Raw genomic sequence first — 25,377 nt, forward strand, 5'->3', positions numbered from 1 at the left:
TATATATATATATATATATATATATATATATATATATATATATATATATATATAGAGGAAGGATGTATAGAAAACCCACTTTAATTTAAAAAACCCGGGAAACTCAAAGCTCTCGATGTTTTTTTTTTCTTGAAAAAATTTACACATGTTATATACATGTTTTTAAGGGTTTTGGGCAAAAAAAATCAAAAAAGCGCCGAGTAGATATTTTTTTAAAAAAATAAAAAGTTTTGGTGTAACACATGTTACATTCATCTGACATATTTGTAACATGTGTTACACCAAAACTTGTTTATTTTTTTAAAAAATATCTACTCGGTGCTTTTTTGATTTTTTTTTTTTTTTTTTTTGCCCAAAACCCTTAAAAACATTTATATAACATGTGTAAATTTTTTCAAGAAAAAAAACATTGGGAGCTTTGAGTTTCCCGGGTTTTCTAAATTAAAGTGGGTTTTCTATAGATACTTACATTATATATATATATATATATATATATATATATATATATATATATATACTACTTTATAAAGCATATCCAAAGGACTTCTTAAAGTCCATAAAAATTCCCTTCAAACACCTCTAAAGCATGGTTTACAACCCTCTAAAGCACAAAATAATTTACACTTCCAATTATGCCCCTCCAAAACTTTTAGCATTTACCCGGATCCATCATAACCGTCCATTTCCTTTCACTTATTCACACGGATCGTGATCTGACGGGTGATATTGTTTTCACACGGATCCACCTTTCCCCTTCCTTCTCTCTCATCTCTCTCACAACTCACATCTCACCATATCTCATCCGCCCCCAACTCCATGCTTTCTCTCTCCCAGGCGATTTCCAGATCTAGGGTTTCAAAATCGTTCATTTTCTCTCAATCCGACAGAAGATCCAGTGGGGTTGACCTCTAGGTACCGTTTTAAACCACATCTAAAGTTTTTGTTTGTTATTCGAGTCTGATATGTTTGTTATTTGTGTTGAATCGTTCATTTTCTCTCAAATCTGACAGAATGAAACTGTAAGCCTTTGCACATCATGATTATTAGATTTGAAGAATTGCATGACTTCGGGTTAAAATATTTGTTGATGAAACTATTTTTTTTTTACAGGGTTTCAAGTAGCATCGGTTATTGTTCAGGTAATTTGTGCTTCAAAATTGTTTCTATCTTATTTTTTTTTTCAATTATTTAACGATCTTAGAGTTGTTTATTGCAGATCTGAAGGGGGAAGGTAATCACTATATGGATTTACAGGCAAGAAAGTGTAAAGCTTTCTTCCGATAGTACAGATATTTAGTAATAGTTTACCTCATCAGTTGATTTTAAGCATATTTGTGTTTACCAATAAAAGAGTTGGATTTCTGACTACAAACCAATCTTAATTTCACTATTGCTAACTTGAGTTTATTAGGTTTCTTTGCTCCCTTATTTGGATTGAAAACAAGCACATAATGTTGGGTGTGAATCGGTTTCCGACATCGCGTTTATTCAGGTGGATGGCCTTGCGCCACTCTTCCAGCAACCTTTTTGTTGGAGGTATCCCATCCCTTTTTCTCTCTTTATGTGTTTAACTATAGTATTGGTTTTAAAAAGCACCTCTGAGGCGCGATGTGACAAGTTATGCACATATGTGTCTGAATTGGAGTCTGTAAGAGGCTGGTTTGTGAAAACAAGCATACGTGCAGAAGACGTTATGAATGGTTTGTGAAAACATGATTGACCACCCATTTTTCATTCTGACTTGAGTCATTGACCTTCTATTCAACCTGACCGACCACCCATTTTTCATTCTGACTTGAGTCATTGACCTTCTATCCAACCTGACCGACCACCCATTTTTCATCTCAACTGACATTATTTTTTGTTTACTTAATCTGTAAAAAAGTGATGGACCGAGAAAAGAAAAAAAACAGTTTTCATCTCAATCCACATCATTGACTTGATGAATCATATGAAGAAGCTAAAAGATAATGGGGAAAATGGTTAAAGTCATCCAAAGTGTTTTTAATAATTAGTTTTATCATTTAAATTTATGCTTCTCGACTCATAATTGACACGCTAAATAATACAGACAAAAAAATGTTTTGGTATAGTTGACCAAACCTTACAGCTCCACTTGACCCGTTACTCATTATGCCACCTCTAACTCAATTCATGTTGGTTCATCGCCTAGAATTTAGCTTGAGTTATAGACTTATAGGTCAAAGTTGGTTCAACAAAATTAAAAAGGTTTTCAATAAGTAACATAATTTGATTATGTACTTTCCGCAGCAAAATCAGCTTTGGTAACTACCTAATGTGGATTTTGTGCAGGCCCGGTTCTATTTTCAGCAATTGATATCCAGGAACAGCTACGGTCAGGCTATGGTATGTCTTATGTGTGAGATTTTCTTATCACAATTATAGAAAGGTAATGTCAAGGCTTACTCTAACAGGCCAAATGGAACGGGAGTCGTCCAAATTGTGTCTTTAATGAATAAACCAACTAACTCGCTTAACGTGTTGTTTTGGGTGCACTTAACAGGTTCTTGGGTGACATGTTTAGCCCGTTTAATTTTTTATAAACAAATAAAATTATTTTTATAACAATTTTTAAAAGATAAAAAGACAACTGCAAATTCTGTTTGTTGATTCTTGGATTTTATGGCATTAGACACACCAACCTACGAACGTCCCATTTAACATCCCCTAGATAGTCAATTCTTCAACTGTCGCTTTAATCTTTGGTTGATGGTAACCTTTATGTTTTTTGACTATTTTTCAGACTATTTTTTAGGTATTTTAGTTGCAATTTGATTTCTAACTAGAATTACGACCCGCCGCAATGCGGCGGGGATTCTTTAGTTATAACTAAATCGATTTAGGACGCGCACGTTATGTTGAACCTGTCAAACGGGAAAAAAATAGACGATGTAAAAACGTTCACCCAGACACGCACGTTGCGTCGTGTTAACTCGCAAAATTTAGAATGAAACGTAAAAACGCTAAACCAAAGACGCACGTTGCGATGTGTTAAGTCACAAAATTTTGAACGAAGCATAAAGCGAAAAATTTACGGAAAATGAAAACTATAAAGGACCAAAGTTGAAAGTAAAAAAAGTTGTGAAGATAGATTGCAAAAGATAAAAAGTTTTGTGTTAAAAGTAAAAAAAAAACAAATAGTTCTGGATTAAAAGTAATTTATGAAACACTTTTGGGTGAAAAGTAAAAAAATCAAAAAAATTTTTTTTTTTGAAAAACCCTTAAAGCCAAGGTTACAGCAACCATATGCATAACCATTTTTTTTTTGAAAAACCCCCCAAAGCCAAGATTACAACACATAAGTAAAAAAAAAATCAAAGTGGTTAAATCGCAAAAGATGTAAACTTTTGAATTAGAAGTAAAAAATCAAATTAATCAAAGGGGTTAAATTACCAAATATTAAAACTTTAAACTTAAATTGTCAAAGATTAAAACTTTAGGGTTAAAAAGGAAACAAAGATTAAAAATTTTAAACTTAAATTGTCAAAGAATAAAACTTTAGGGTAAATTGTCAAATATTTAAACTTTAGGGTTAAAAATGAAACAAAGATTAGAAGTTTATGCTTAAATTGTCAAACATTAAAACCTTAGGGTTAAAAATGAAAATTTCCTTTTTTTTGAAAAACTCCCAAAGCCATATGTACAATCAACATATGCACAAACTTGTTGCTTCTTTATATAGGTTTTAATTGCTGGCAGGTGGTTGGATCGGGTTTAGTGGATGATGAAAACAAGCAAAAAGGCATATTCAATTGCTTGCAGGTATTTTTTTTTCCCTTCAGTGTCAAAAGCTTTATATTGTTTTAATAACAATATATTAATAATAATATAATTTTCAATACTTTTGAGACCAGATCGGACCGGGAACCACGTATGCTGCCATTCGGGTTAATGGCATTTGGATCGACTACCGAATCGGTTTCTACGTATCCGTTCCCGGTGGGCATTTTTCATGTTTTTATTCTGAGTTTCATGTGAAGTTAAGCTAACTATGTGTCTGTTATGGAAACCACAAAAGTTAAGATGGCCGGTTCTTGGAATCGTGATACTTGCTGCGGTTGTCGGAAGTCAAGCTATCATCACCGGGACGTTTTCTATTATGAAATAGTGTTTGGCATTGGGTTGTTTCTCGAGGGTCAAAATAATCCACACATCGCCTACTAATAAGCACGGTCAAATCTACATTCCCGAGATCAATTGGACTTTGATGCTTTTATGCTTAGCCATCACAACCGGTTTTCGTAACACCAACATATAAGCAATGCAGCAGGTACTTGACCCGTGACCCATTGTGAGTTAGTTTCATTGTTAAGCATTAATTATAGAGGTGGCAGTTTGAATGTGTTTAGATATAAAGCGGCGAATGGGGTTGTACTTGATAACGGGTCAAAATAGGAAAAAATCTTATTAGCTAATAATGAGATGGGCCGACAAATGCTTACAACATCCCAGTTCTTTTAATCTAAAATTCATGTTCATACATTATTTCATGACAATTTAAAGGAGTATGGACTATAAAAGTGTTGGATTGAAAGAGAATGCTTTTACCAGTAGGAATAAGATATAATAAAAAGAAAATGGGTCGAATATATTGGTGATATATCACCTAGATATCGCCGAGATTGGCTGCATAGAAAATAAGGTTATTTATGAAGATAACTTGTAACCATCCTCTTCCAATTTACCGGTAGTCACATTTAAATTAAAAATAAAACCAGCTCACCCGTTTTGGGTCAAATGGGTCGAGATATTATCTTTGGGGCCAGCTAGCATAACTTCTACATGTTCATGTTCCTTTTTATCATTCTCATCTTATTGTTGACACTTTTCATTCTTTTATTCCCTGATTGCATATAAGTTTGTTGACTTTTATCTATTGCAGGTAGACAAAGGTAGTAGGTCTCGATCTTCTTACTAGGGATGTTGTGTGGAACTGTAACAAATAGATGCTGACCAGAAGAGTGCTTGTCATCTAAATGAGATAAAAATCATGTTCTTTTTATGCTACATCAGATTAGAATATTCAGCAATCTACATTACAGAAAATCACACAGTTACATCGTTTATTTTTGGTCTTTATGTAGTTTTTTCTCTAATTTCAATTTGAATCGCCGGTATACATCCGTTATCAATTTTTGTCATTCTTTTTTATTTAACGGGGATCCATTAATTAAATAACTTTACGTATCAGATCCATTAGTTGTTATTTTCATAATGCAAAAGGTCAATTGGGTAATTTATAGGCATGAGGCAATAGAATGTTAGTGCTATATTTCTATGAAATTTTTAATGATGATTTGAATTTAAAGGAACTGGTTTTCAGTTTCCAACTTCATAGTTTATGACAGACTAAACTGGGCTATTTCGACCCACTTGGATTATGTCTTATCTTTAACATGACAAATGATATGCGCTAAAGGAGGTGACTAATTAGAAAATGGATCAGATTGTTTAAAAGCTGTAATCAAATACATAAAAACTCCTACCAAGATGAGCTAAAAGCCTTAACTAAATAGGAAATGGATTAGATAGTTTAAAAGTTGTAATCATTATCATCATACTTAGTAAATCCCACCAATAGCAAAGCAAAGGTAGGGTCTGAGGAGGGTAAGATGTAGACATCCTTACCTCTACTCCGTAAGAATAGAGAGACTGTTTACAGTGAGACCTCTGGCACGTTTAAAAGTTGTAATCAAATACATAAAAACCTCCTATCAAGCTTCAGTATGAAGGATTCAATTTATATAAAATAAGTTAGTTTGCATAATTATATCTAGCACATTTTTATATATACAATAACAATTCTATGGGGAAGAATCTGTGTGTGAGGCCAACCCGACAACCTGCTTTGTCTATGATAAGAGAATGACAACTACCAGTGATCAAGATGTTATAGGTTAAGTAATGAGTTGGTTGACTAGAGGAAACCCTATGAGAATAGTGATTTTCTTTACGATATGTTTTAAAATGTTAGTAAAGGGGAAACTTGCTAATAGACTAATGATAGTATTGATCAAGTGCTCCTTATGAAACACTTGTAGATGGATTACGAGTCTTTTGGTTATTTGTTGGCTTTCAAATTTAATTTGTAAAAAGTGTGTACCAAGTGGCATTGATATAGAAGATAAAAAAGCCAACGATTTAGGTGCTTCTCTCCTAGGGCATGCAAGATTGGCGGCAACCCGCCATATTTAATTGATAAACTAACAGAAAAAAGAGTGCCAACATATCAGAATAAGAAAACTAACTTAAGTAATATACAATATATCACGAGACGACTGATAAACTAACGGTCAACGAGTATCCTATTGTAAATCGCATCTCCCGCTGCATCGCGCGGGTAAATGGCTAGTATATATATATATATATATATATATATATATATATATATATATATATATATATATATATATATATATTGACAGCAAAACCAAACTACCAATTTTATTTAACACCAAATATATCAAAGGGAAAACTTAATTTATTTTTTAGTGCAATAGATTGTGTGAACTGTATTTTTTTTACTATAACGAGCGTCAGTATTGTAACGAACTAAACCATTGTTGGTCGAATTCCCTTCGTGCAAGAAGTCCGTCGTAACGTGCGGCACGAGTATATATTGATTATTCACTTTCATCCATCTCATAAGATTACTATTTTTTTTACCTTCAGCCCCTTTTAATTTTCATTTTTCATTTTAACCCCAACATTTTTCCCCTTTCAACTTTGTCCCCTATACTTTTCATCTTTTACAAAGTTGTCGTTTTACATATCAGTCTAAATCTTGGGAGTAAACTTGCTGCAACATGCGTATGTTGTTTAACTTTTTTACGTTTATCTTTTGACGGTTAACGGTTAACGGTCCCGTCACAATTCGCTGGTCTTAAGCTGACTCAGTTATTATTATTATTTTTTTTTTGTGTTTTAAAATTTGGTCTAATTTTTGCGAGTTAACACACCGCAACGCGCGTGTGTGATTCAATGTTTTTACTTTACTTTTTGTTCGGTTTAACGATCTCGCTGCAACGCGCGTGCGTTATATAACGTTTTTACTCTTAGTTTTTGTTCAATTTAACAGCCCCACCGCAAAGTGCAGGGTCCTAAATTCTCGTTTGTTATAATTGACAACATAAATGGCAATATTATAAATATTTCGATCAGTTAATTTTAATATTTAAAGGTCAGTGTAGTTTTGTGTCTGTTATCTTGCGAATAGGCTATAAAGAATGTGGTGTATATTTAGTTTGTATGTTAGATAGTCAACGCATGAGTTGATCAATGCATTAGTGTTGCATTTGACTTTGTAGTCATACGTGTTAGGGGCTGTTTGTTTACTTCTTAATGAGGCTCTTAATGGTTCAGACCTCTTACTGGTTCAGCACTTAATGGTTCAGACTGTTTGTTTCATGAGCAGATGGCTGAATGGTTCAGACATTTGCCTCTGAATGGTTAAGATTTATACAGAGTCTGAATGTTTAAGACCTCTAATCTAAATTGATCAGACATTTGCCTCTGAACGGTTTAGCGTTATATAGGCTCTTAATGATTCACACCTCTTATTGGTTCAGCACTTAATGGTTCAGACCTCTTATTGGTTCAACACTTAATTATTCAGATGTTGCCAAACAGCCCCTTAGTGTTCATTATGAGACATGTGTGAGTATGTGTACCAACCTATGTGATATGCGTTTGAGGCTCCCAACGCATGTCTCATACCCTATATAGGGACTCATGCGTTGGACATAGATTTTTTTTTTTCTTTTTGAAATGTAAACATGCGTTGGACATAGATAAGTTTGCATATAGATAGGAGATTGAGTTGTGGCTCTTCTCTGGTGCTTAACAATGTAAACTGTTCCGATATTAATAAAAGCTATGATGACGTCGTTATGTTGCTGAAATCTCTATCGAATTTGATCAATTTATCCAAACTTTCGTCTTGAATGTATCGATACATTAATTGGAGGGTTCACCTCAGGATCCGAAACACAAACTTTTAGTAAATCAAAATATTGTATCATAATTTGGGAATGTATGGAAAACAAAGGTAAGAAGCTACAAAAGAATAAAAATTGTCCCAATCTTTTTTATAAATTAATTATACATATGGACCCTGTGGTTTATAGCTAGTTTCACCTTTGAGTACTATATTTTTTAACAGGTTTAGGTTTTATGGTTTTAATTTTGTAGGACCTTTGGGCACTAACACCAAAAATATCAATATAATGACTAAAATACCCATTCATTCTTTTTAATTTTAACAATGTAACACCTTTAGATACTAACACCTAATTTTATTTAAGTTTAAATCAATTTTACAAAATATTTTTTTTTTTGTTTTCATCTTTTTAATATATCTCTTAATTAACATAAAATGTATTTATTTTTTTATTTATAAATATAAATTAAAAAAGTCAGAAAACGCCCGCTCTATTTTTTATTAATTAATAATATTACTAAATAATACTAGATAAATATCTGACTAATATTATGAATATATAAAAACTATTTAAAATATAAATTAAATAATGAGACAAATGATATAATAAGTATCTATTAAAATCCATAGCAATCTTGAAAACACACGAATATAATATCTGAAAATTAGTTAAATTAATATATCAAGATATGTAGCATAATCAGTAAATACTGTTTAAAAATAACTACAACTAATTTAATATATTTTGTAGTAAAATCGTAAAAATGTATAATCTAATCTGATTTATTTGTTACGATCAATTGCATATTTTGAGATGGTGTGATTAAACCATGACGTCTCTATTTTATTTGTGTATCTATGTGCTTAGGAAACACTTTAGTTCCGATGAGATACAGTCTTTTGTTATTATTGTTATTGGTTTTATATTATTTAATCCCATATATTCAAAATTACAAAAATTAAAACTAAGTTTTATACATTAAACGCGTGTAATACACAGAGTTTTAACCTAATATCTTAATAATAATTTATTTGCACATTACCAACTATTATTATACCTATTGAATTTTTAATTATTTAAGATTTTGAGAAACTTCTATCGTGCTAAATTATTTATCATTTCTTAAAAAATTATATAAAAATATTTACTTATAAAAAGTAAAAAAAAAATAGATTTTATGTCAATTAAGAGATATAATAAAAAGATGAAAAAAAATATATTTTGTAAAATTGATTTAAACTTAAATAAAATTAGGTGTTAATACCCAAAGGTGTTACATTAATAAAATTAAAAAAAATGGAAGAGTATTTTAGTCATTATATTGATAAGTTTGGTGTTAGTACCCAAAGGTGTTACAAAATTGAAAGCATAAAACCTAAACATGTTAAAAAAAATTAGTAGCTAAAGATGAAACTGACTATAAAGCAGAGGGTCCATCTGTGTAACTAAATCCTTTTTTATATTTATTTGCATGAAAGTAGGGAAAATAAAGGTTTAGAGCTACCAAAGAATAACAGTTGTCCCTAGTTTTTTATATTTATTTGCACCATATAGAATTGATTAATAGAGTAAAAGATTGGTCTAGTTTTTTTTTACAAATAGCTAACTTATTAAATATGACCAACTAAAAAAACATAATTATGTAAAAGTACAACTTATTCTTTTGAATTATTATTTACGGACTTTCTATGGATAAATTTTAAAATGACTTGTGGCAGTGCTTTATTCAACTAATAAGTTTAACTTACTTCTATTGTATATATAACTTTTTACAATTTAAATCAACAATTGATTAAGTTGGGTCAATTTTTGTAGGTAAAATTTATGTGGTTGAGAAATTTAGTTCCAATACACATGGAAGGAATAGATTGCATGGTGGTGTTTTGTCAATTTTTGGACCATGGATTCAAAAAGCGACACCTCGCGGCATTCTTGACGAGTTACTATAGATTCTGGTGTGATTTTGGGCTCCATATTATATAGACGCTTTAGTGACTGTTGGTCGAATTTATCTCCTTGGTTATGCTTAAAGCTTGTGGTTGGTTACACGACAAATGCTATGAATAGCATATATTCTCTTCTTAGTTAGGATGGTAATTTCTAAATAAGAAACATTAAATGCTTCTGAACATTTGTGTGAAAAGTTTTTAGAAAACATTCGTTATCCATTTGAAAGAGTCTATGTTCTCCCAATCCTACATATTAATATCAAATATGAATTATATAATTCTAATATTCTTGTTTATTACATTTTTTTCTATATACAAATAAATAAATGTGATGTTCATACAATAAAACGTCGCATATGATTCAACACGTTATGTGCGTAGACAGGTTGGGATATTGTATAAAAGTTTCCTACATGCGAAGCGTATAAAGGATTTAAGACCGACAAATATGTATTTTAGAGTAGGGATATATGCGTGCGTATTTTAAAGGCAAGGATATATGCGTTTGTTAAATTACAAGTGGTTTAGACGCAATGATATAGTGGATTAAACATACCCTTATTATCGTTTAGTTTATTCACATGTTACTAATTTAGCCACTTCTTTGTAATGTTACAAAAACCGTTGAGTTTAGATAAATGCTTATCATCATAGTGTTTCATTATATTTCTTAGATTTCACTTTTAATAAAAAAAAAAAAAAAAAAAAACACTATTCTTATATCTATCTTAGAAACTAATATCGTTGGGTTTTGCTACCGATAGTACTACCCTCCAAACTTTGTCAAATATCACTTTTACCCTCAAAGTTAGTCAAATCCTAATTTTAACCCTGTTAGCCCCTTAAGTTTAGGAAATGTCATTTTCAGGTTATATATAATCTAATTTTTCTGTTAAAAATTTCGGTTCAAATATAATAAATTTGTGTGCTTACTTTTTATGTATGTTTCGACTACTACTATCTATTTTTAAAATGAACGTCGGTGGCCTTTGTCACCGACCAAAACACCCTCTACACTTTTAAAATTGACACTTCCCCTGTACATTATAGAAATTTTATAAATTTCTTTTTCCCATTGGGTTTCTTATAAGTCTAAGTTTACACGGTTAGTGACTAAACAACAATTAAGTTCAAAAAAAATTGTATTGTAAATTAAGATAAAATCACAACCGAGAAATCATCATCAACATCTATTTTTCATTAATAATTCAAATGTTTTACAGAAGATTGACTCTACAGACTCCCCCTCAGACAGATCACTATAACAATTTTGTTTGTACAAAAGAAAAGGTGATGTGTAGTAATGAATAGATCTCTAACAGGTGAGATCTATTTAAACTAAGTACGAAGTTTGTGATTGGCTAAGATCACCCTGATAATGACATCTAACGTTTCTAACAGAAAAGATTCCACGGACGTTGCAAACATCTTTGCGAATCAAACAACTGATCTTGCTATGTAAACACTGATACAAAGCAAGTACTATTACATTGAGAAACATCTGTTTAGGCTATCCTTTGTTGCTTTGCTCCAAACATATGTTTGGTCATCTTCATCAGTCCTTTGCTTTAACAGACTTTAGGCTTGAACTGACCTTGTTTCTTCATGAATAATGGTTCCAAGGCTTAGTATAGATGTTTGCGTATCTTCAATATATGCTCTGATTTAGGTGTTCAAGATTCACTATCTTTGAGAAAATCTGGTTCAAACTTCTATTTATTTCTTGATCAATTGTTCATGTTTTGGCTATTAAGTATCATATGTTCTTTTGTATGCCCAAAACAGATGTTTATTTGATCAATTTTTATTCCTCTTCAACTTATCTCTGATTTGGGCTTTAAATTGCTTCTCACTTCTTTCAGTGAGTAAGTCATCTACATCCCTTTCGAGTGGAAGATCCAGTAGATCTTGTAGATCTTAAATTTTCGGGCTCATGACACTACTCATTGAAGTCTTTTTCACTTCTCCATTTGCCCTAACTATTGTCAATTCATGGCTTGCTCTGTCCAAGGACCATTTTTGAATTTTTGAGGCTGGTGGATTTACTACTTTATTGGAAAAGGTGAAGGAAAATGTTTTCCCAAAACTTGCCCAAGCAGCTCTTCTGGTTTGGCATCTGGATGCCCATACATGAGTTCATTTCTAATCCCTTCCTTCTTTAGGTCTTCTGCAGACATCTCCTTTTGTCTTTTAAGATAGCTTCTAATGGCTTAGGAGACATTCTTTGCAAGTGTAAGTTCTGAGGGATTGAACATGGAGCTGATGGGTATATTGATGTCTTCATAGTTTGGCCTTTGGGGGATTGAGAGATCTTTAGCTCTTAGTTCTTCGAGTTTCTTGTAGCTTTGTTTGATTGTTGGCTCACCCCATCTAGCCATTGACTGGATCGACCCAAAGTTTGCTGCCACCATCTCCTCCTTCATTCTTTTTAGTTCAACTGCTTTTTGACCAACATGCTTTTTACCTGCTTTCCAGTTAGGACGGGTGAGCTTGATATCAGGATTGAGCTTTAACTTCTCAAGCCCTGCAATTTCTTCTAGAAGGGCTTCTTTAGTCTAACTAGAGAATTAAGCCCTTGTGGCTGAGTAAGGCTTGTTCTTGATTATGAATTCCAAGTAATCTTCCCTTAACGCTTTTCTAAGCTCAGGGTTGTTTACTATCGTTGTGAATCCTTTTGGCTGAAATCTTTGGCAAAATATTCTAGTCTATTCACTTTTGTGAATTGTACAAAGAGAATTTGTTGTGTCTCCTTATCACCTTAGCCCTTTCTTTTGAAAGAAACTATTCTTTCAGCCTATATGCTCTTTAAATTTAGGTACACCTATACATTTGAAGGCTTTGAATATCTTCTGAGGGATCGAAAGATAATTTGACTGATGTTAGATGCAGAGTACAAAGATTGTATCTCTTTTTATACATTTTCTAACTCTAGTGGGTCAAGTACGGTGGTGAGTGGTTTTGTAGATGGAGATGTAATGGTGAGTGTTGTGGTTGTTGAGGTAGATAGTTAAGATGTGATGGATAAAGTTGTGGTGGTTGTGGTTTTATTAGGTGATGCATCAGGAGTTTCTTTATCATCATCTTAGACAATGAATGTTGTTCTCCTGGTTCTGGTTTAAAGTGTTGGTGTTTTTGTTGGTGGTTATGGAAGGTCTGTTGTTGGTCTTCTTTTGTGATTAACAAATCCTTTAGGGGACTTATGTTTTGGTGTTGTTGATGGTGGTAGTATGGTTGTAACATCTGTTGTCACTTTTGTAGTGGCAACAGATGTTTAGGTTATGGGAACAATGGTTTGGATATCAGGTGTTTGGATAGATGTGACAATGGTTTGGATGGTGGTTGCTGCAGTGCTTTCTAGAACCTCTATTGACGAACCTTGATTATCTTGGATTTTCTTCCTTTCAATAATCTCTTGCATTGTTATCTGCATATTTCCACCCCCTGTGTCTCTCCTCTTTTCTTACTGATTTAGCAATCACTTTTTGCCATACCTTTTTTAGTGCAACAATGTCAGGCCTTTTTCCAGCCTTTTTGACCAGAGGTGGTAGCTTTCTCATGCATTCTTCCTCCCCATTTTTGGCATCATCTTGATATTTGGTAAGAGTTATAGTTGTACCTGTGTTTTCAAAGATAAAGTCTTTGATGGCTTTAACCTTTAGTTGAGTCTCTTTGTACTTAGCATCCACCATTTTCTGTGTCTAACTCCATATGCATGTTTTGTTTTCCTTCTATAGCTTATTTTTGAAGTTGTAGGTACATTTGTGCATGCACCCAAATTTCTTTTGCAACTTCTGCATTTGTTGGTGGAGGTCTTGAGTTTTGTACCAAAGTTTTCATCATTTCTTTTTTTTTCTTCAACTGATGACTCCAATTTGGTGACTCTCTCTATTAATTCTAGGTAGTTTAACCCATCACCATACTTAATAAGATTATCTGAATTCCCACAAGAGGTGGTTATACCTGGTTTTGAACCAAGTGCCCCTTTTTCTTGGTACTAAAGACTTCCAACTAATACTGGGGTTACTTTTGTAGTCTCATCAGTTGTTATCTTTAAGGAGGTCTTAGTTATGTAACTATTGTCCAATTGTGAGATTATTATCTCTAAAATTGTAGTAGCCACCTCACTTGAAAACGCCACAAGTGTCTCTTGAGACATAAGAGGTGTTACCTCGTCTTCTTGTGGGATAGCAAAGATTTCTGAACTTGCCCTAGTCACTTGTTGAAGTATACTCTTTGTGACTTGTTGTTGAGAGGAACTAGGTATATGCAAGTCATTGTTATCAGTTGTTGAAGTATACTCTTTGTGACTTGTTTTGGAGTGAAAAAAGAAGCAGCTTTGGGAGAGGGGCTTCAGAAGAGATATTCAATTGACTCTTCTCCCTCTTGACTTGGTTCCCCTGTGCTTACAACACTCTCCTTTTGTGAGGATGAGTGAGGAGTTTCGATAGGTAGAGATGACTACATCTGTTGTGAGAAAGTAACAATAGATGTTTGTTGCATTTGTGTTACAACAGGTACTTTGGGCATCTCAACCCCCATACATACCTTCTTTTTTGTTTTTCTTTTGGATTTGCGGATGGAAATGGAAGTGCTTTTCGTGGAAATTTTTGGTGTGTGTTTGTCACACCCCAACCGATGGCAAAATCATCGGGGCATGGCACTGAGCGAAATAGATTGTCAAGAAGTTTCCATAACATTCATCATTACTATTCAATTTAAATGATACGTCCCATACCGTATCTCAAACAGTAAAATAATTATTACAGACAAAAATCCAGGCAAATATTCTGTTCCGACAACTCAGATTTAAATAGACAACAATTGTTTATCTGCTTCTAGAGACCCTTAAATTGACCACTACAGACAACTATTTGTTGGGCTCTAGAGCTTTATTCTAGCCTCGCTTTCCTAGCAGATAAGCATCTTAAACTCCTGTCAGATACGTTAAAATAAAGTCAATACATAGAATGTAAAGGTGAGCATACAGTTTGATAATAGCATAATAGAGTTTGAAATAGTTTACGCATAACCAGCACGTACACAGAGGAAAACGAAGCATGTTAATTATCGACATGGATCTATCGGTACCAATGACTGCGGGTTGACTGCCCGAGGCAGTTCGCAATACATGATTACCACCGTAATCCATGCAAGTAGTTGTCCATAACAACCCAAGTGTGAACGGGTGCTGAGTCCAAACTATAGTACTATCGTCGTTAAGGCAGGTAGACAGCATTCCACGTGTAAACATAACAACAAGCATTCATTTAGTCACGTAATACACGTGGTAACGGTTAGCGTTTAAAATGTTGCGTAGTGTGTTCGATGTGATTTCGTATAAGTAACGTATGTAACACCCAAAAGTGCTGAAAGCAAAAAGGGATCGGGTATACTCACAGCGATTGATGGATTGAAGGGAGCGCTTGAGAGTAGGGTTAGCCTGAATAGTTTGATAGCATAACGATAAGCAACACGTAAAACGGAAAACAAGTGTTGGAGAGTCGGATAGCTGGTCGATCGGACGGTAGTCCGATCGGACACTGACCGTTCGGTTGACAGTCCGTTGGACAGTTGTCCGGTCGGTCGATAGGCTGATCGGATGGCTGTTCGAGTGGATTGTTTCTTCCTTAGAGTAGTATGTGTTTGTGTATGATGGTTTGCTTTTGAGGTTTTTTTTGTAGCATTTGAAAACATTGAAGTATCTTTACCTTTCAGGTTGGTCGATCGGACGGTCGTTCGATCGGCCGGCAACCCGATCGGTTAGGTACTTTTAGCAAAACAAGTTCTTAGCAGGGTGTCACCTGATCGGACGGTTGTTCGATCGGGTGGCACTCCTTGTGCATCGAACATGTTGAAAAAACTCAATTAAGTGTTGAAGTATAGTATCTCATGATCCGAAGAGTAATACAATCGGACGGTAGTCCGATCGAACAACAGTTCGATCAATACTCTACTTCAAAGAATAAATTGATTAAGTGTGGGACCTTGTGCTAGCCGTTCAGCTGGCCAGTCGATCGACTGACTGACTGTCCGATGGGCTGGCTGTCCGTCCGGACAACAGTCCGGTCGGTCAGCATCCTGACCTGATCAGCCTATTCGTCTAACACTTGGTTGTTCTGATTGTTTGTCGTTTTATCGAGGTATTTTGGCAACGAGTCGAACCATAGAACCCTCGTTCTTACTTGTTTCTCCTGATCGGACAGGAATCACCCAAATCCGACCGGTGAACTGTTCGGAACGAAGTTTAACGTTTAACCCGAAATCAGTGAACTTCGTGGGTAGAATCCGGATCTTAAGCCATGCAACCACTAGAATGATTAGCAAGTCGGCAGAAGCTCCGTTTCTATCGGTTTAAAGGCATTGATTGTAAAAGAGTTGAAAGAAAGTTGGAAAACCATCCTTCAATCCCTTTTCACCGTGTATATGTTCAGATCTATGAAAGATCTTTGTTTATTTATGTGAAAATCAGCTAGATCCAAGTTATTCTTGGTGGATTGAGGCCAAAACATGAAGTTCTTCAAGAACCCACGATGACATCATCTTAGAACACTTGAATCTTGATGATTTCACGGTTAAAAGTTAAGATTTGAAAGATAGAAAGGTGTAGGAGTGCGTGTTGATCAAGAAAGTAGAAGATTTAGGACGAAATCTTACCGGAATCGAGAGAAATCTGAGAAAAGGATGAGCTAAGCGTGCTGGTCGGACAGAGGTTTCCAAAAGTGGAAAGAATGACAATGACAGGGGTATTTATAGGATGCCAAATGAGGAAAGTGCTGGCCGATCGGCCAGGTAGCTCGATCGGACAGCCTGTCCGATCGGACAGCAGTCCGATCGGCTGGCTGTTCGATCGGCTGGTTAGCCTGATCGATCAGCTGCACGATTCGAGTGTTTGGCGCGACGATTTTTGATATTTCGATTTCGATTGAGGACAATGCGAGTACGATAGAGTTTCCTATTCAAATTACTTTTAATCCCAACTACTATATCTAACATACAATCATCTATATCTCACGCTATCTCTTCTTCACCAATTATCATGATTCGGTTTCGATTGAGTTTGATTGAGTTTCGATTACTGTTCGATTGATCACCACATTTAACATGAATAAGCATGCACAAGTAACACTTAAGGCACACACACGTATAATAATACCAAAGTTGCATAATTCGAGTTTCGAGTTTGATGATTATTGGATTAGTTCGATTACTGATTAATTGACTTTATCACATTGTTACTTCCTATTATTCACAGTCGTAAAGCGGTTCGCGTCGATAAACATTCGATTACTTCGATTGTAATTAATTACTCCACATAATACAACTAACGTAAAAACATAAAACAGACTAATTACGATCAAAGAAGTCAAAACAGTAACTGAGTAAGGAGTGACAAATCGCAATTAGCGATCTTTTCTTCCTTTGACTTCAATCTTGACTTTGACTTTGACTTTCGGAAACATGGGGTGTTACAGCCTCCCCTTGTTTAGGGAATTTCATCCCGAAATTAGGCTGAAAGCTGCACAACACCGTGAATTACGTTTGAGAACCTTCTCTCTCTAGAATTTTACTTAAACAACTACGGGTACTTCGCCTTCATGTCACTTTCGAGTTCCCAAGTGAACTCCGCGCCTCGTTTGCCTTCCCATCGGACTTTCACAATAGGAATGCATGAGCGTCTGAGTTGCTTGGTTTGGCGATCCATGATTTCAACAGGCTTTTCCACGAAGTGCAGTGTTTCATTTATTTGAAGGTCATCGAGAGGTACAATTAAATCATGCTCAGCCAGGCACTTTCGGAAGTTTGAAACATGGAAAGTCGGGTGGACGTTACTAAGTTCCTCCGGTAGTTCAAGTCTGTAGGCGACTTTTTCGATCCTTTCCAGAATCTTAAAAGGTCCAACATATCGAGGCGCTAGATTCCCTTTCTTGCCGAATCTGACCACACCCTTCCGAGGTGATACCTTTAGGAGTACGTAGTCACCAACGTCAAATTCCAGGGGCTTGCGTCTTCTATTGACGTAACTTTTCTGTCTACTTCGAGCTTTCAACAAGTTGTCTCGGATCTGGAGGACTTTGTCAGTCGTTTCTTGTAGTAGCTCAGGACCGGTTAATTGCGAGTGACCGACCTCGTGCAACACAATAGGCGATCGGCATCTCCTTCCATATAAAGCCTCGAAAGGTGCCATTTGGATGCTGGTATGATAACTGTTATTATACGAGAATTCGACTAACGGCAGATATTTGTTCCAATTTCCACCGAAGTCTATGACATACGCACGGAGCATGTCTTCAAGAGTACGGATCGTTCTTTCAGTCTGGCCGTCGGTTTGAGGATGGAATGCGGTATTCAGGTTAAGCGTAGTACCAAGAGCCGCTTGAAACGTTTCCCACAATCGCGAAGTAAACCGGGCATCATGGTCAGAGATGATGTCACGAGGCGTACCATGATTACAAATAATCTCGTCGGTGTAGATTTGGGCTAATCGTTCTACCTTGTAGTCTTCCCGTATTGGCAAAAAGTGGGCTGATTTCGTTAGATGATCAACGATAACCCAAATGCTGTTGTGACCTGACGACGTGGGCGAAAGTTTGGTTATGAAGTCCATGGCTATACTCTCCCACTTCCACAAAGGGATTGGGGGTTGCTCGAGTAAGCCAGAGGGTCTTTGGTGTTCAGCCTTGACTCTTGCACAAGTCAAGAATTTTCCAACGTAGAGAGCGATATCCCTTTTCATGCCCGGCCACCAGTACTTGTAGCGAAGGTCCTGGTACATTTTATCGGCACCGGCATGAATGGAATACGGGGATTTGTGGGCTTCGTCCATTAAAATCTTTCGTAATTCAGTCCGCTTAGGGATCCAAATTCGGTCTAGAAAATAGAAGATCCCATTCGACTTGCTGACAATATGAGCTCCATCGTGATAGATTCTCTCCTTCTTCAAGGTGCGTTCATTAAAACAAGCATGTTGGGCTTCGCGGATGAGGGTTTCGAGATCGTATTGGGCTTGGGTATCGCGAATAGTGAGCAAATAACTCCGTCTGCTGAGTGCGTCGGCAACGACATTTGCTTTGCCTGGGTGATAACGAATCTCACAGTCATAATCGTTGAGAAGTTCTACCCATCGGCATTGACGCATATTGAGTCCCTTCTAATCAAATATATGTTGCAGGCTCCTATGATCGGTGAAGACCTTACACATGGTACCATATAGGTAGTGTCGCCAAATCTTTAATGCAAAAACAACCGCGCCTAGCTCGAGATCATGGGTTGTATAGTTCTTCTCGTGAATTTTGAGCTGTCGAGAAGCGTAAGCTATAACCTTGTCTCGTTGCATGAGGACACAGCCAAGACCAAGGTTGGAAGCATCACAGTAGACAATAAAACCATTGTTGCCATCGGGCAATGCGAGAACAGGAGCATTGCATAGCTTATGCTTGAGGGTTTGGAAAGCAGACTCTTGTTCGATTCCCCAAACAAAAGACCTGTCTTTATGCGTAAGAGCGGTAAGCGGCACAGCGATCTTGGAGAATCCTTCGATAAATCGTCGATAATAGCCCGCTAATCCGAGAAAAGAACGGACTTCAGACGGGTTCTTTGGCGTAACCCAACTCTTAACTGCTTCAATCTTCGCAGGATCGACATGGATACCCTGACTATTCACGATATGACCCAGAAACTGAACCTCTTCTAGCCAGAATTCATACTTGAAGAACTTGGCATAAAGTTGGTTCCTCTAAAGTAGTTCGAGAACCAAACGTAGATGTTGCGCGTGTTCGGCTTTCGTTTTGGAATAGATCAGGACATCGTCGATGAACACGATGACGAAACGGTAAAGATACGGTTTACACACGCGATTCATTAGATCCATGAAGACCGCGGGTGCGTTGGTTAAACCAAAAGGCATAACAACGAACTCGTAGTGGTCGTAACTAGTGTGAAAGGCGGTTTTGGGTATATCTTCCTCTTGAATGCGCAATTGATGATAGCCTGAGCGTAGATCGATCTTCGAGAAACACGTAGAACCTTGCAGCTGGTCAAACAAATCATCGATACGAGGTAGGGGATAGCGGTTCTTGATGGTTAACTTATTCAACTCCCAATAATCGATACACATCCTGAACGACCCATCCTTCTTTTTAACGAAGAGGACTGGCGCGCCCCAAGGAGAGGTGCTCGGGCGAATAAAGCCTTTTTCAAGTAATTCCTGGAGTTGGTTCGAGAGTTCCCGTATTTCGGATGGCGCGAGTCGATAAGGGGCTTTGGCAACGGGGTTAACTCCAGGAATGAGGTCGATACGGAAGATCGTCACGACTTGGCGGTAGTCCAGGAAGATCATCAGGGAATACCTGAGGAAATTCACGGACCACAGGAACGTCTTTGACTTCTGTCTTCCTTTTCTTTTCCTTCTCCGCTACTACGATGTTGGCCAAGAAAGCTCTGTATTCCTTGCGGAGATACTTGCTAGCTTGGACGCAGGACATAAGTTTGAGACCCTTCGAAGCAGTTTCACCGTACACACATAATAAATCACCATTCGCGAGCGAGAATCGAATCATCTTGTCGAAGCACACAACTTCAGCATGGTTTTCACGAAGAAAGTCCATGCCTACTATGACGTCAAAACTTTCGAGTTGCATCGAAATAAGGTCGATTGGGAAGATGTGATTGTTGAGCTCGAGGGTACAATCACGAAGAATAGAGTTAACGACGACAGTTCTTCCAGTAGCGACTTCAACTTCGAATGACGAGGGAAGATAAGAGCGCTTACGACTAAGGAGCTTCTCGAATTCAAACGACACAAAGAAGTTATCGGCTCCAGTATCAAACAAACATGACGCATAAATACCATTCACAAGGAACGTACCATTAACCACGTTGTTGTCAGCCTGGGCTTGACGAGCATTGATGTTGAAGGTTCTGGCGCGTGCTGCTTGTTGCTGCTGCTGAGGCTGCTGTTGCTGCTGCTGGGGCTCTTGCTTCACAACCCTATTCGGGCACATGTTTGCAAAATGGTTGGGATCACCACATGCAAAGCAGACTCGAGCATTGATCGCGGGCACATGTTTGCAAAATGGCTGGGAGTAGAGCTTGATGAGCAATGGCAGGATCTGTGGTGTTACGGGGACCATAGCGACAATTGGCAGTGAAATGACCGTACACATTGCAATGAGCACAGAAACGACATGCGAGACCCACCGGATGATGATACGAGCATGTCGGGCAGAGCGGGTGGGGACCTGTGTAAGCACGCTTCGCTGGCGGCGCTTGAGTAGCTGGTGCTGGTCGATGATGAGACTGCTGCTGAGTCGGTACGGCTTGCAGAGGGGCAGCAGTGGTAGTGACAGCACAGTTCTTGTTGCTGGAGCTGCTGTTGTTGTGCTTCTTCTTTCGGCATGATGACTTGGACGGTTGAGCAGTGGCGGTTTCGGCGGTCGGTGTAGTGGTGGCTTGATGAAGAGACTTGGAGGGCTTATCCCAAAAACCAGCTTTCACTCGCTTATCGTTGATCTCGGCGGAAAGCAAGTAAGTCTCTTTAATCGATGAGGTTTTCGTGGCGTGAACAAAATCGGCAACACAGTCGGGTAGAGCTCGAATGTACTTCTTGATTGCTATCTCTGGCGTCTTTACTTGATCGGGACAGATAATGCTGAGCTGCTTAAAGCGAGCAGTCAGGGCAGCGTTGTCTCCATCCTTCTGCTTAATGTTCCAAAACTCGTCCTCCAGCTTTTGGCGTTCATGGGGAGGGCAGAATTCGTCCATCATAATGGCTTTCAGCTCTTTCCAAGTCAGCTCATAAGCTGCATCATTTCCACGTTTGTTTCGCTCGGCCGTCCACCAGTCTAGAGCTCAGGACTAGAAGACACCGGTCGCGTTTAGGGTACGGAGATTTTCTGGACAACCGCTTTGGCGCAGAGTGACTTCGACGGAATCAAACTATTGAAACATAGCTATTGGGCCATCTTCTCCGATGAATTCCTTTGGTCCGCATGCCTTGAACTGTTTGAAGCTGAAAACAGTCTTGGCAGCATCTTTGGGAGCTTCAGTTCTTGACTTCTCTGATGATTTGCTGACATTCTCATAAACATCGCTCACAGCTTTTGCTACTTGTTTGGCGATGATAGCAGCAAGACGTCTGTCTCTCTTTTCTTGGTGAGTAAGTGGGATTTGGTATCCAGATGACGACATTGTCTGCAACAAACATCGTCGTAGGTCTCAGACACATCATAATCGAAACTCAACAAACACGTCTACTACTTTCTAAAGCTCAGGAACACGTTGAAGCACGTATCACGTAAACACATAGGCACAAAACACAGATTTATGTAGTCACAGAAGCACATAAACACGTAAGCACATAAGTCACAGAAACACAGAAACATAGAAGCACATACACATTCAATCACAGAGGTTGTCAGAATACAAAGACCTATTATTGAAAGCTCGCGAGTCGTTCGAATATAGCGATCGCGTATAGTATATCGAGTAGTATAATAATAACGTATGGCATAATGTCGTCCAGATTGTAGCGACCTGTTAAAGTATTAAGATAGAAGAGCAATGCGGGTTGTGTGTGTCGATCGAAGTGAGTGCAAAATTCGGACAAGCATCAAAATTAAACAGTTAAATACATATAATCACACAAAATCAACGAGTCATCAGAGTCAGCAGTTGTGGGCTCATAATCGAAACATGTAAAAATTAAGAAATAGATTGTCTGCGGCTATTAGACATTGACTACCCAAAGCGATTCGACTATTCTCAAGGACGCAATGACAAGTCCTTGTTGTCCTAATAGACTATGCTTTATCACCGTCATGCGGTGAATGGCACTCGTCCTTTCGATCGTTTAAGCACTCGATTCCTTGGAATCCATCAAAACTTTGGTGAGAGAAAAATTGGGTGGAATAGATTGCCAAGGTTCAGGTTTCACCCCTAGTTTAGCAACTTCTTCCTTGTTTTTAATAAAATAGAGGATATTATTCATCAAAATATGGATTTCACTCCTGATTTGGTATAATTCTCCCATTGAACAAGCATTCGTTATTAAAAAGTACAATGAAGAGATCATTGATAAGTTAAAACAACATTGATCAAGCAATTTAGTCGAGAGTTTTGCGGTTTTCACACCTAATCTTGAATAAATCGCTTTCTCATTATTGAAAATTCGAGTGCGGTGATAGTGTAAGCGAGAATAATTAGATATAGCAGGCATGCTCGGTCTGTTGGTTCCTAACTATAGTCTAGGTCTCTAAGACATTGAGCCGGACTAGGTCGAGTCTTGCCTAATTCCCTATAGTTATGGCTCTGATACCAATCTGTCACACCCCAACCGATGGCGGAATCATCGGGGCATGGCACTGAGCGAAACTGATTGTCCAGAAGTTTCCATAACATTCATCATTACAATTCAATTTAAATGATACGTCCCAGGCAAATATTCTGTTCCGACAACTCAGATTTAAATAGACAGCAATTGTTTATCTGCTTTGTAGGACTGGTTTTGACTCCGAAATGATTGCGAAACAAACGTATGACGTGCGGAATCCGTACACGAACGCGACCTAACACACACGATGTAATATAAACGTGATTCTATTAGAAATCTAACAAGAACAAGCACCTTGAATCACTTTCTCTCTCTAGATTCTCTCTTTGGATCTAGAGCTCTCCTAAACACAAATGAGCCAAAAGTCTCTAATCTAACATAAAGGCTCCTATTTATAGTCCTTGGCTTTTAATGAGATTTCTCATTATTACAATTATGCCACCTTGCCTTTTTGTCTAGCTATCACTAATATAACGACTCGTTTTCTTCTGTTTCTCGTTACGGCTCGGATTGACGAAGGTGATAGACATAAGTGCACTAACATGCTTCTAGAGACCCTTAAATTGGCCACTACAGACAACTATTTGTTGGGCTCTAGAGCTTTATTCTAGCCTCGCTTTCCTAGCAGATAAGCATCTTAAACGCCTGTCACGTACGTTAAAATAAAGTCAATCCATAGAATGTAAAGGTGAGCATACAAGTTTGATAATAGCATAATAGAGTTTGAAATAGTTTGCGCATAACCAACACGTACACAGAGGAAAATGAAGCATGTTAATTATCGACATGGATCTATCGGTACCAATGACTGCGGGTTGACTACCTGAGGCAGTTCGCAATACATGATTACCACCGTAATCCATGCAAGTAATTGTCCTTAACAACCCCCGTGTGAACGGGTGCTGAGTCCAAACTATAGTACTATCGTCATTAAGGCAGGTAGACAGCATTCCACGTGTAAACATAACAACAAGCATTCATTTAGTCACGTAATACATGCGGTAACGGTTAGCGCTTAAAATGTTGCGTAGTGTGTTCGATGTGATTTCGTATAAGTAACGTATGTAACACCCAAAAGTGCTGAAAGCAAAAAGGGATCGGGTATACTCACAGCGATTGATGGATTGAAGGGAGCGCTTGAGAGTAGGGTTAGCCTGAATAGTTTGATAGCATAACGATAAGCAACACGTAAAACGGAAAACAAGTGTTGGAGAGTCGGACAGCTGGTCGATCGGACGGTAGTCCGATCGGACGCTGATCGTTCGGTTGACAGTCCATTCGGACAGTTGTCCGGTCAGTCGATAGGCCGATCGGATGGCTGTTCGAGTGGATTGTTTATTCCTTAGAGTAGGATGTGTTTGTGTATGATGTTTTGCTTTTGAGGTTTTTGTTGTAGCATTTGAAAACATTGAAGTATCTTTACCTTTCAGGTTGGTCGATCGGACGGTCGTTCGATCAGCCGGTAAGCCGATCGGTTAGGTACTTTTAGCAAAACAAGTTCTTAGTAGGGTGTCACCTGATCGGATGGTTGTTCAATCGGGTGGCACTCCTTGTGCATCGAACATGTTGAAAAAACTCAATTAAGTGTTGAAGTATAGTATCTCATGATCCGAAGAGTAATACAATCGGACAGTAGTCCGATCGAACAACAGTTCGATCAAGTGTGGGACCTTGTGCTAGCCGTTCGGCTGGCCAGTCGATCGACTGACTATCCGATCGGCTGGTTGTCCTTTCGGACAACAGTTCGATCGGTCAGCATCCTGACCTGATCAGCCTATTCGTCTAACACTTGGTTGTTCTGATTGTTTGTCGTTTTATCGAGGTATTTTTGTCAACGAGTCGAACCATAGAACCCTCGTTCTTACTTGTTTCTCCTGATCGGACAGGAATCACCCAAATTCGGCCGGTGAACTGTTCGGAACGATGTTTAAAGTTTAACCCGAAATCGGTGAACCTCGTGGGTAGAATCCGGATCTTAAGCCATGCAACCACCGGAATATGTTCAGATCTATGAAAGATCTTTGTTTATTTATGTGGAAATCGGCTAGATCCAAGTTATTCTTGGTGGATTGAGGCCAAAACATGAAGTTCTTCAAGAACCCACGATGACATCATCCTAGAACACTTGAATCTTGATGTT

General features: G+C 37.5%; 2 long non-coding RNA genes across 2 annotated transcripts; both read left to right on the forward strand.

Annotated features, from left to right (window-relative positions):
- Nucleotides 1–1,126: 1,126 nt before the first annotated feature.
- Nucleotides 1,127–1,623, forward strand: LOC118479780. The gene is made up of 3 exons (XR_004860607.1): nt 1,127–1,139; nt 1,217–1,231; nt 1,412–1,623. It is a non-coding gene; the product is annotated as an uncharacterized LOC118479780 (long non-coding RNA).
- Nucleotides 1,624–2,345: 722 nt separating this feature from the next.
- Nucleotides 2,346–3,960, forward strand: LOC110887451. The gene is made up of 3 exons (XR_002563320.2): nt 2,346–2,410; nt 3,721–3,783; nt 3,876–3,960. It is a non-coding gene; the product is annotated as an uncharacterized LOC110887451 (long non-coding RNA).
- The last annotated feature ends 21,417 nt before the right edge of the window (nt 3,961–25,377 follow it).

The sequence above is a fragment of the Helianthus annuus genome, chromosome 6 (genome assembly GCF_002127325.2).
Source record: "Helianthus annuus cultivar XRQ/B chromosome 6, HanXRQr2.0-SUNRISE, whole genome shotgun sequence".
NCBI classification, from domain to species: Eukaryota; Viridiplantae; Streptophyta; class Magnoliopsida; order Asterales; family Asteraceae; genus Helianthus; species Helianthus annuus.